Source organism: Pelmatolapia mariae, unplaced genomic scaffold, assembly GCF_036321145.2.
Source record: "Pelmatolapia mariae isolate MD_Pm_ZW unplaced genomic scaffold, Pm_UMD_F_2 NODE_ptg000255l+_length_32269_cov_1, whole genome shotgun sequence".
Lineage (NCBI taxonomy): Eukaryota > Metazoa > Chordata > Actinopteri > Cichliformes > Cichlidae > Pelmatolapia > Pelmatolapia mariae.
This window is the reverse complement of record NW_027051945.1, coordinates 22,564-32,269: the sequence shown is the minus strand read 5'-3', so window position 1 is coordinate 32,269 and position 9,706 is coordinate 22,564. Positions and strand designations below refer to the sequence as shown.

Here is a 9,706-nt window from a genome sequence, read left to right as displayed (position 1 = left end):
ATTTTGCTTCCAAGGAGCCATAAAAAAAGCCCTAAACTGAAGGGATGAATCAGTGTCTACACATAACAGACAACTTAGCAAAAAGCCAGTTTTAAGAGATATTAATTTATTCCCATTTCTTTATCTGAATCTATGACAAAACACTGGACTGGTTTGACTGGACTAAAATTGTATTTTTTCCACCAAAAAGGCGATGTTAAGTGAACACATAAACAGCAAAAAACAGCAAAGGCTAGAAACGGGACCTTTTGCTTGCTGAAGTCTCTGAAATGATCTCAGTGGAAGGGCGGCTGTCATGAAGCCATTCTTAAGGAAGGGAAACAGGGAGAAAAAGCTGATGTATGTCACATTACACAAGAACTGAGCTGGAAAACAGTGATCGACACTGAGGGCTCTGTCATGGTTTTGGCGCTGCATTTCAGCCGAAGTTGCTGAAAGCGTGAATGCAGAAAACCACTGTCGTAGTTTGATCATCCATTGAATACCATCTGGAGAGCGTCAGATTAGCAACAGCTTCATTTTTCAGCATGATATTGATCCAAAACACTGCAGTTAAAAAATATGTGTACAGGGACACACAGTGGAGCACTATCAGTTACAGATTGGCCTCCCCAGAGTCTGGACCTCAACATTATTGAAGCAGTGTGGGATCATCATCATCATCATCTTAACACAGAATAGAATAAAGGTAGCCCAGAGCCAAAGAAGAGTCTCCAAGAAGCCTGGAGAACTATTCCTGAAGACACTTAAAGAAGTTTCAAGAAGGCTTGTTAAAGACTTAAATTAACAAACTCTTTTTTTCTTTTTTTAAATCTCTCTTTTGCGTTGAATATCAGATGATTTGAATAAAAAATAACTGTTACCTCAGTGCAATAGATGGTGCTATAGTGCAACCATGAATCCACACATCAACTTTTTTGTAAACACATGTGCCTTTATGGCATAAATAAATATATATGCACATATGCAGTTTTTCTTACCCTCTGATCTAAATGTGAGAAAGCCCCTCTTAACACATAAAACAGTCTCAGTTTGTGGGAGAAAATAATAATAATGAATGTTTGTTTGGTTTTTTTTTTTAAAAGAACCAACAACCCAGAGTTCACCCATGTTTAAACCCAATGCTCTCTACATTAATCCAAACTAATGTCAGGGGACTGTGCTGCTAGGAATAAATTCACCACAGTGCAAAGATGATAATGAGATAAACACATAAATTCAATTTATAAGAAAGGAACTTAATATTTGGAGTTCACATTGAATCTCTCTGTCTCCCCTGTGGGTGTTTCCCTTAAACAGCATTTAAGTCTAAGTGGGACAAAACTCTTAGTCTCTGACGTAAGTGCAGAGGAACGGAGCTGATGCCATCTATTGATTAGTTCCACATTCCTGTTATTTGGAGGCTCAGGACACAGTGTACTTCTCAAAGAAGTAAATGTTGAGGAGGAATCCTCTATATGTTCCTCATCTGTGCACATGTGCAATGCCCGTTTCGGGTGGGGGTGAAAAATAGAGTGGTTCTTACAGCTCACAAAAGTGAAATCTGTTCAGGGTCTGCTTTATGAGAGTTTGATCCAAATGTCCGACTGGAAAAAGCTGCAGTGTGGATACTTATTAGAAGCACATGTCCTGTTTAAAAGTCAGTACATTGCCTGCTACAACTCAAAGTTTTACTTGGCATTTCCTTAGTAATCTCAGATACACTGAGACCTCAGTTGTTTCAGAATTACAACAATGCAGAACTGGTATGTTGGGTGTACAGCTAAGCTTCAACACATTTCACAGCTTTTTTCTTTTGCTGTGATCAAAGTTGGGGAGAAAAGCTGATAGTGCTTTGTTGCTCACTGGCACCATCCAGTGGCTACAATTAAAAAATGGCACAGGTCATGTGAGTCATACCTTTCTGGGTGACTGACTCATGCTTGTATTACGAGTTCATGGTATTCATCTGGCTGGGCTTTCTATAGTTTCCCTTTGTGAGATCATTAAGAGCATGAATTTCTTATAGACCGTCTGCTCCACTTCTGGAACAAACCAGTCCCTCAGGCATTATTTACATTAAACATAGTTTTGTGTTTTTTTGTTGTTTGTTTGAAAAAAGAAAGAAAGAAAGAAATTAAAAAAAGAACATTTCATATTATTGTTTGAACAGTATAGAAGTTTGTAGATGATTATTAGACTACAACTATGCTGATACTTTAAAATATTATGTTATAATAATCATCTACAAACTTCTATACTATTCAAACAATAATATGAAATGTTCTTTTTTAAATTTCTTTCTTTCTTTTTTTTTTCAAACAAACAACAAAAAAACACAAAACTATGTTTAATGTAAATAATGCCTGAAGGACTGGTTTGTTCCAGAAGTGGAGCAGACGGTCTGTTCCACTTCTGGTGGCATCTGCAACTAAACCACAGAAAATAGAAAAGTTATTACATGGAAACAGAATTGATTCCTATTAAAATACAGCAGACATTGGTGTATATTAACTGTTTTAATATTCCCAAATATGGCAAACAGTCATCTCTAATGCTAAGACCACAAATTACCTAAAAATATTAAAAACAACAAATCTACTTCGATTACTAAGTCTACAGATCAAAAATAAGGCTTTTCAGTTTATTGCACTGCCAGACTATAATGTGTTAAACTGCGACCCCTAATGGCCTGAAAATGTAACGACCTCTCTGCGTGTTGTCCTGTTCTGCCGTAAAAATGACCACATTGGGACTCCTTCAGTCAGCAAAACAGAAAAACACACGAAGTCTTAAAAACAGAAGGCTATGTTTTTGTTGTGTTTCTGAAAGCATCAGTGCTAACAGTTAAATAAAGTGAACTGTGACGAAAGTACACATCCAGTATAATCACACTGGAAAAACACCTGTCAGACTGCTTTAAATCAGGCTGTGCTATAGTTTAATAGAAATAAAGTTTTTAGTTAAAAACAGGCTTTATCATGTGCGTCTCTGCTGCTAAACCACAGCACAGTTTCAATTGACTAAAGCCTCTGACAGGCGTTCCTCAACATTTGCAATTCAAATAAAGCTTTTGTCAAGATATGCTTCTGCTGTATTGGGCAGCTAAACTTAGTCATCTTTAGATATGTTTTTTTTTTTTTTTGACAGTCTGGCATAAACTATCAGTCCTAAAAAAAAGACAACATCCTGATTACAGACTGATAACTGTCACTCTGTGTTCACTATAAACAGATACTAGAGATGCTTGCTGAAATGGATTTCAAGTTAAGTGATTTCCATGAAAATGATCTCAGTGGAGCACACTGGCCTGCTCATTTGTGTGATGTGGAGAAAATGGCACTGCCTACAGAAGATCTTCCTTTGAGAATAGTGGGTTTTAAAGACAAAATGTTCCTTCTGCTAAAAACAAAAAGAAAGGAAAAGGAAACAGTAGATGTAAATGTGCGTCACACATGTTTCCTATCAGCAACCTGTGCCACTGACAGTACAAGTAAAAATGTATGCTGCATTTCCATGATGGTGGTATGTGTTTTGCATTTGCACATTTAACTATCTCTATTGTGTTTAACGCTCTCTAGTCGTTTCTTTTGTAAAGTCATGTAATCTCAGTAGCACCTTGAGAAACAAAGGAAACATCCAAAATCAAGGAATAAAACAATGCTGACCTCTCTCATTATTTGACCACAAACCATGAAACTGAAAATCTGGTATTTGTGTTTATTCTACTTATTTATTTATATTATATAGCAGAAATAATACATAACACACATATACTGTACCAGATATAGCTAAAAGGTCATTTCCAACCGTCGCTCCTGGATGGAAAGAATTTATTGTTAATACTAAGCCATAACATCTCTAGTTCCATCTCCTTTTGTTAGGTTCCTTCCTATCAGGAGGATCAAGCTTTCCAGCCTTAGAGTTTCAGGAGTTACACCTCATGCTTTTGTTATGTGTTGAACCAGTCAGACCTGAACCGATCGGGCGGGGGGGGGGGGGGTCCATTGTGTTTCCTTTCATGAACGATGTAGAACTAGCCCAAAGTCATTAAGGCCACAGAAAAATTTACGTGTAGAAGGAAGAGTGAAGGAGGCATGAATTAAGAGTGACTGGGTCACAACGGTATGGGACAATATAACTATACAACATTTACAGCATTCATTTTTTCCCTGGTATTTTTTTCGCAATCCCTATCTGCAAAGAAAATCAGAATTGCACGTGCTGGTGTGACATGACATCGTTGATTGGGGCAAGAATCCAGCAGGGTGTAAAGCATAGGTTGAGGAAACTGAAATAAGCTAAAACTATTTTTTTATTGTAAGGTCATTAAATTAAGAGTATACCAGATAGGCAGTTGACTGAAACACAAATATAATTCACTACTGCAACACAACCAGTAAAAAGTGTTGTAATGTGGTCCTCGATTTGTAACCAGGCTGTTTTTACTTTGTTACATTCATCAATGGAAACAATGCTAAACAGCTTAGCTGATAACAAAAAAGCTATAAATAGTGCAAAAAAAGAAACAGTTTGTATATTATATAGAGAACTGATCACCTTTATGTTTTCAGACCTACAGTCAACCAAAAAATAAATAATAACAAATATCTGTGACTGAGATCAATCTAATCTCAACTTTCTCTCTATTGCCCAGTGACCCACTAAATCCACATGCTTGGTGTTTCTACAGGTCAGACTGCAGCACTTCCCAGGTGGTTGTAGCTAATATGGTAAACATGGAGGGTCGTGACATGCCAAGGGTAACACACTTAACAAATACACCTACTTTGAAATCCCAGGCCTCGCACAGGGAGGGTGTGCCATCACAGTTCCCAACTACTTCCACTGGGAGATGATGTGACAGCAACAAAAGGCAGCTTTATAGCGTGGGTGGATTCTTAAAGCTTCAGTTTAGAATGGGACACTTCAAATGATGTACAGTGCTTATTCTAGCTTACATCACAGATTAATAGGGTGCGCTCCAAACCACCCAAAATAACTTCCCTCATCACCTGAATGTTACCAGAATGTAATGCCATGCCTCCTTTAGCTTTCCTAACCTCGATTCCACCCCAAATAGATTTTTTTAAATTTAGGGGCTGAACGCTTACTCGAACAAGAAGTAAAAGAGAGAAAAAACCAAACAGTCCCAGTCACTCTTATTTCACTCCCTGGCTTTAGTGCCTTCATACAACAGTCTAATTTCATACACCACATAATAGCAAATATTTAATTCCAAAGTCTTTGCAGTGAAAGCACTAACCTTCTATAAAACATTCGCTATCGTTTACCAATCAAATGGGCTCTGATCTGCATTTCCTTCTCATGTTACGGAGCTATACGCAGGATCATGATTCGCTGAGCAGGACCTCGCGCTCTCCCCTAGTTGGTTGGATTGTACACGTCAGCAGTCAACAAGTTGAACCCAACATGTATCACAGTCCTATCATCCTCTTCCTGGTAGCATCGTGTTGACACATTACACCTACTTCGGGTAAGTACAACAAGCTAACAACGGAGAGTTAACTTCCCTTTTTCTTAACCGCTAAATGTACACGTAAGTTTTATGAACTTGGTCAAACCGCTTGCTTCTACTTTTCCACACACAGGTGTTAAAAACAAGCGGCAGGAGCGACTGTGTAACAAATGACACGGCTCTCCTCTGGAAAGCCCTCGACATCTTTTCTAGAGCAACCGTCAGGAAGCGTTTGACACACGGTTCAAGAACTGTCACGCGACAATGGAGCGTTCATGAGGAGGAGCGCGAGGGACGCAATGTTGCACGGAAGTTTGGGGCGAAGAGGCGCGCGACAAGGTGAATGAACGCCACTGCTATTCAACTCCGGAGTGTGTTTTTACTTAAAGAAAATGAGGTTTCGGCTGCTCAAGAGGAATCTGCTCGCGCTACTCGGCGTTTCCTTCGTAGTTGTGACTCTCTTGTTTTCAACACGCGTGTTATTAGTTTCTGATGACGCAAGCGGACCCGGTAACACCGTAAAAGAGAACCCGGGCCTGAGCTCTAGTGACCCGGTAAAGTTTAACTTCAGGTCGCTGTCGGAGCTAACTCAGTCCGTTTACAGTGCCAACTTAAAGCAGTCAGTTTACAATGCAGACAGATTTCCAGGGGACCCTCGGCTGGTGCTGGTCGTGCAAGTCCACAACAGACCAGAATACCTCAGACTGCTTATCAAATCTTTGGCCAAAGCTGCTGAGGTCCACAGCTTCCTCCTCATCTTTAGCCATGACTATTTTTCAGAGGAAATCAACACAATTGTTCAAGGGATAACTTTCTGCAAGGTACTGCAGATTTATTTCCCCTTCAGCACTCAGCTGTATCCCAGAGAGTTTCCTGGGCAGGATCCACGAGACTGCCCCCGAGACATATCCAAGGACAGGGCTCTGGAAACAGGATGCCTCAATGCAGAACACCCCGATTCCTACGGGCATTACAGAGAAGCCTTCATCACTCAAACCAAACACCACTGGTGGTGGAAGCTGCACTTCGTGTGGGAGCGAGTGCAGGTGATGCAGGGCTACAGTGGCTTTGCAGTATTTCTAGAGGAAGACAACTACATCTTACCAGACTTTTTCCATTTTTATAAATCAATGATCGAGTTTAGAAAAAACAACTGCCCAGACTGTGACATGCTGGCTTTGGGTAACCATAATGGCCTGGATGGTTTCACCGCACTATCCAACAAGGTGTTGACCACAGGCTGGATGTCCACGAAACACAACATAGGCATGGCCATCTCCAGGGAGGTGTACTACAAGCTGATGGGGTGCAGCAGATGAATTCTGCACGTACGACGACTACAACTGGGACTGGACTTTGCAGCACATCTCTGGAACCTGCATATCGAAGCCCCTCAAAGTGGCGGCAGCACTGGGCTCCAGGGTTCTTCACACAGGAGACTGTGGACTTCACCAGAAGGAGAACTGCAGACCAGAGTGGGCCGCGCAGAAGGTTGACGAAGGACTTCAGAAAGCTAAGGCCGGCCTCTTTCCTCCATCTCTTGTCCTCGATGGTGCAGAACCGGTGGCGCACAAAGCGCACATGAAGAACGGAGGATGGGGAGACATTCGCGATCACATTCTATGTAATAACTACGCCAAACGACTCTGAACTGCGACTTTTTAACATTCTACAGGTGTGCCATCTGAAAATGACTTTTTCAGGCTTTTTAGGGCCTGCATTGGGTTGTCTTCACTTTCAGTGTTTTGTTTTTGTTTTGTTTTCTTTTTAAATGACCACCCCCAAAAATTGGACCAAATCGCATCTAAACATACTGCATTGTTCAGCACAGTAAAGACATTTTTTTTCTTAAATTACCAAAGATGTATGGGTGCCAACACCTTTTGTTGAAATTGTTCTGTATACTGCCTGCAAGCTCAGTTCAACTGAATGTCAGCAGCTCTCTGGGTATCCTACAAGCCACAAAATTAGACTATATATATATATATATATATATATATATATATTGCACTTTGTTGTAAACTGAGAGTAAACCATATCCAGAGAGTAAACCATATTCAGAGTGTGCACATACGCACTGTCATTTGTGAATTTATTTGCGAATTCCGTAACTTGGAGCACTGCACTCATTTATTTACATTTACATTTCAGCTTGTTGCAACATGATTTTTACACTGTTATTATCAAATGTTTGAAATTAAATGTTTTTACTCATGTGCGTCTTTGGTACGTTTTAAAGTAAAGACGCATATAATTCAGACTTACAGCTTTAATCAAAGTGTGAAAGACAGTACATTAGGAACATTGCAGCTCTTACAGCAGACGTTTGTAAGCTAGCTGTTGGAATGAGTGACTTTGTAAATGGAATTTTCTTTGTAACATTCAGTGTCTGTCTGATATAAATGGGGATCTCTCTTTTGGGGCGATAATGCCAATTTAATCAGTTTCCAACTCCCTGACTTATTGATTCCCAGTTGCAAAAGCAGGAGGTGGCTTATTTGCTTTCTGATATGCAAAAGTGAACCATTTGGGATCAGGGTCCTGTAATGCTGCATTTCTACATTTGCACCTTTTTATTGTTGACAAAATGGACTAAATGATAATGTAATTATCTGTTATGGTTCTGGTAGAAAAAGTCTTTTTCAAGTGTAAATGTTGGGTGAATAAAACTAGGTATAATGATACATTTAGTGCCTTTAAGCTGACCTAATATGCCTTTTCTGCCTGGCCTTGTTTTAGAATAGATTTTGAAGCTGTTTTGTTAACATTGTTTTTGACCAGAAATTCCAGTAATGCAGAATAACATTTGTTTTGATAGTTTATGGTCTTTCTCCATTCGATATTTAGGGAAATTGAAATGTGAATGTTGCTTTTTACCAAAATCTTCAGTCTGTAGTTTGTAAAGAATATTTTTACACTGGCATTGTGCATACTCTAGGTGTAAGTCACCCCACATACGTGGTGTGATCTGGTATTGGTGCACCTCTGTGTGCTCTCTAACAACTGAAATGAATGTGATAATGAAATGATTCCTACAAAGTACACATAAGTACTTTATACACAAGACTTTATCTGGTGTATGTGTGTGTACCTGTTGTTTTACTGATTCCTGACTTGCTGAGAATTTTTTTTTATTGTGTTAATATTAATGATCTAGTTCACTGCTCACTTTTGAAAGATGATGGGAAAATAAAATAAATGTTATCCCTTGTGCCACTTTGCTTTTACACTTCTAAACATACTTCTATGTAGCGCTAAATTCTTAGGAATGTTTCCTGGAAGAACCGATTACAATAACTGGTTGTAACTGAAGCATTTTTTAGTGAATACATTAATGGCGGTATGTCCTACTGGTCAGTGGGCATTTACACATATTGAATCTGTTTTTGTACTGGTCATCAAATAAAAATGGCGGCGTTTCAGACAATCAAAAATCAGTGTGTATACTATGGGTGTCTGGTTTTTTTGTTTTGTTTTGTTTTGTTTTGTTGTTTTTTTTAAGGTTATTCTTGGGAAAGTGATGCTTTGCATATACTGGAAAGGTATTTCCAGGAAATTGTTGGAATATAATGTAACACCTTGAAACCATTAACAAGGCACCTCGGCAGACGAAATAACTGCAGGTGGAAGGTCACACCTTAAAAAGAAGCTTATTGCATCTTGATAGCCTTTGTAATGTCATGCTAAAAAGTGATTTTTGGGATTTGCCAAACAACGGATTGCTGTTATTTAAACTATTGTAATTCACAGATTCCTCTATAATTTGCATTACATACGTCGTTTTGAGCTAGAAAGTATATTCTTGTCACAAGGTTATTTGTGGCTAGTCTGCTATTGCTAAATAACTTCATTTTGGCACTAAATTAAAAGCGGCATTGATATAAAAATAGATTTTTCAAGAGAGATCTGGTCAAAAGGACATCAGAAATTTCGATAAATATAACAGATATGTTAAGTGGCCAAAAAGGACTGGATTAATTACGGTGTACAGCACAGGGGTCCAAACTGCAGAGTCATTCGGATACTTGCAAAGCAGGTTTTCTTAGTTTTATATATAACCCATTTGTAAATCCAGGTGCCTGCAGCTTATTTACCAGCATTACACATAAAATCCGCACAGAAACATCGGCAATCACTATTATGATGGCTTTTCTGGGACGACACCGGCCACTCGGAACCCTCGACAAAACAGAAGCTCGTTGTCTGGGATGCATGTCAGGTGACTGAATCGGGCTTTTTCATTGGCTA

At 39.2% G+C, this 9,706-nt stretch overlaps 1 pseudogene; it reads left to right on the top strand.

Annotated features, from left to right (window-relative positions):
* Positions 1-5,765: 5,765 nt before the first annotated feature.
* LOC134622873 (alpha-1,6-mannosyl-glycoprotein 2-beta-N-acetylglucosaminyltransferase-like) lies at positions 5,766-7,193 on the top strand (annotated as a pseudogene).
* The last annotated feature ends 2,513 nt before the right edge of the window (positions 7,194-9,706 follow it).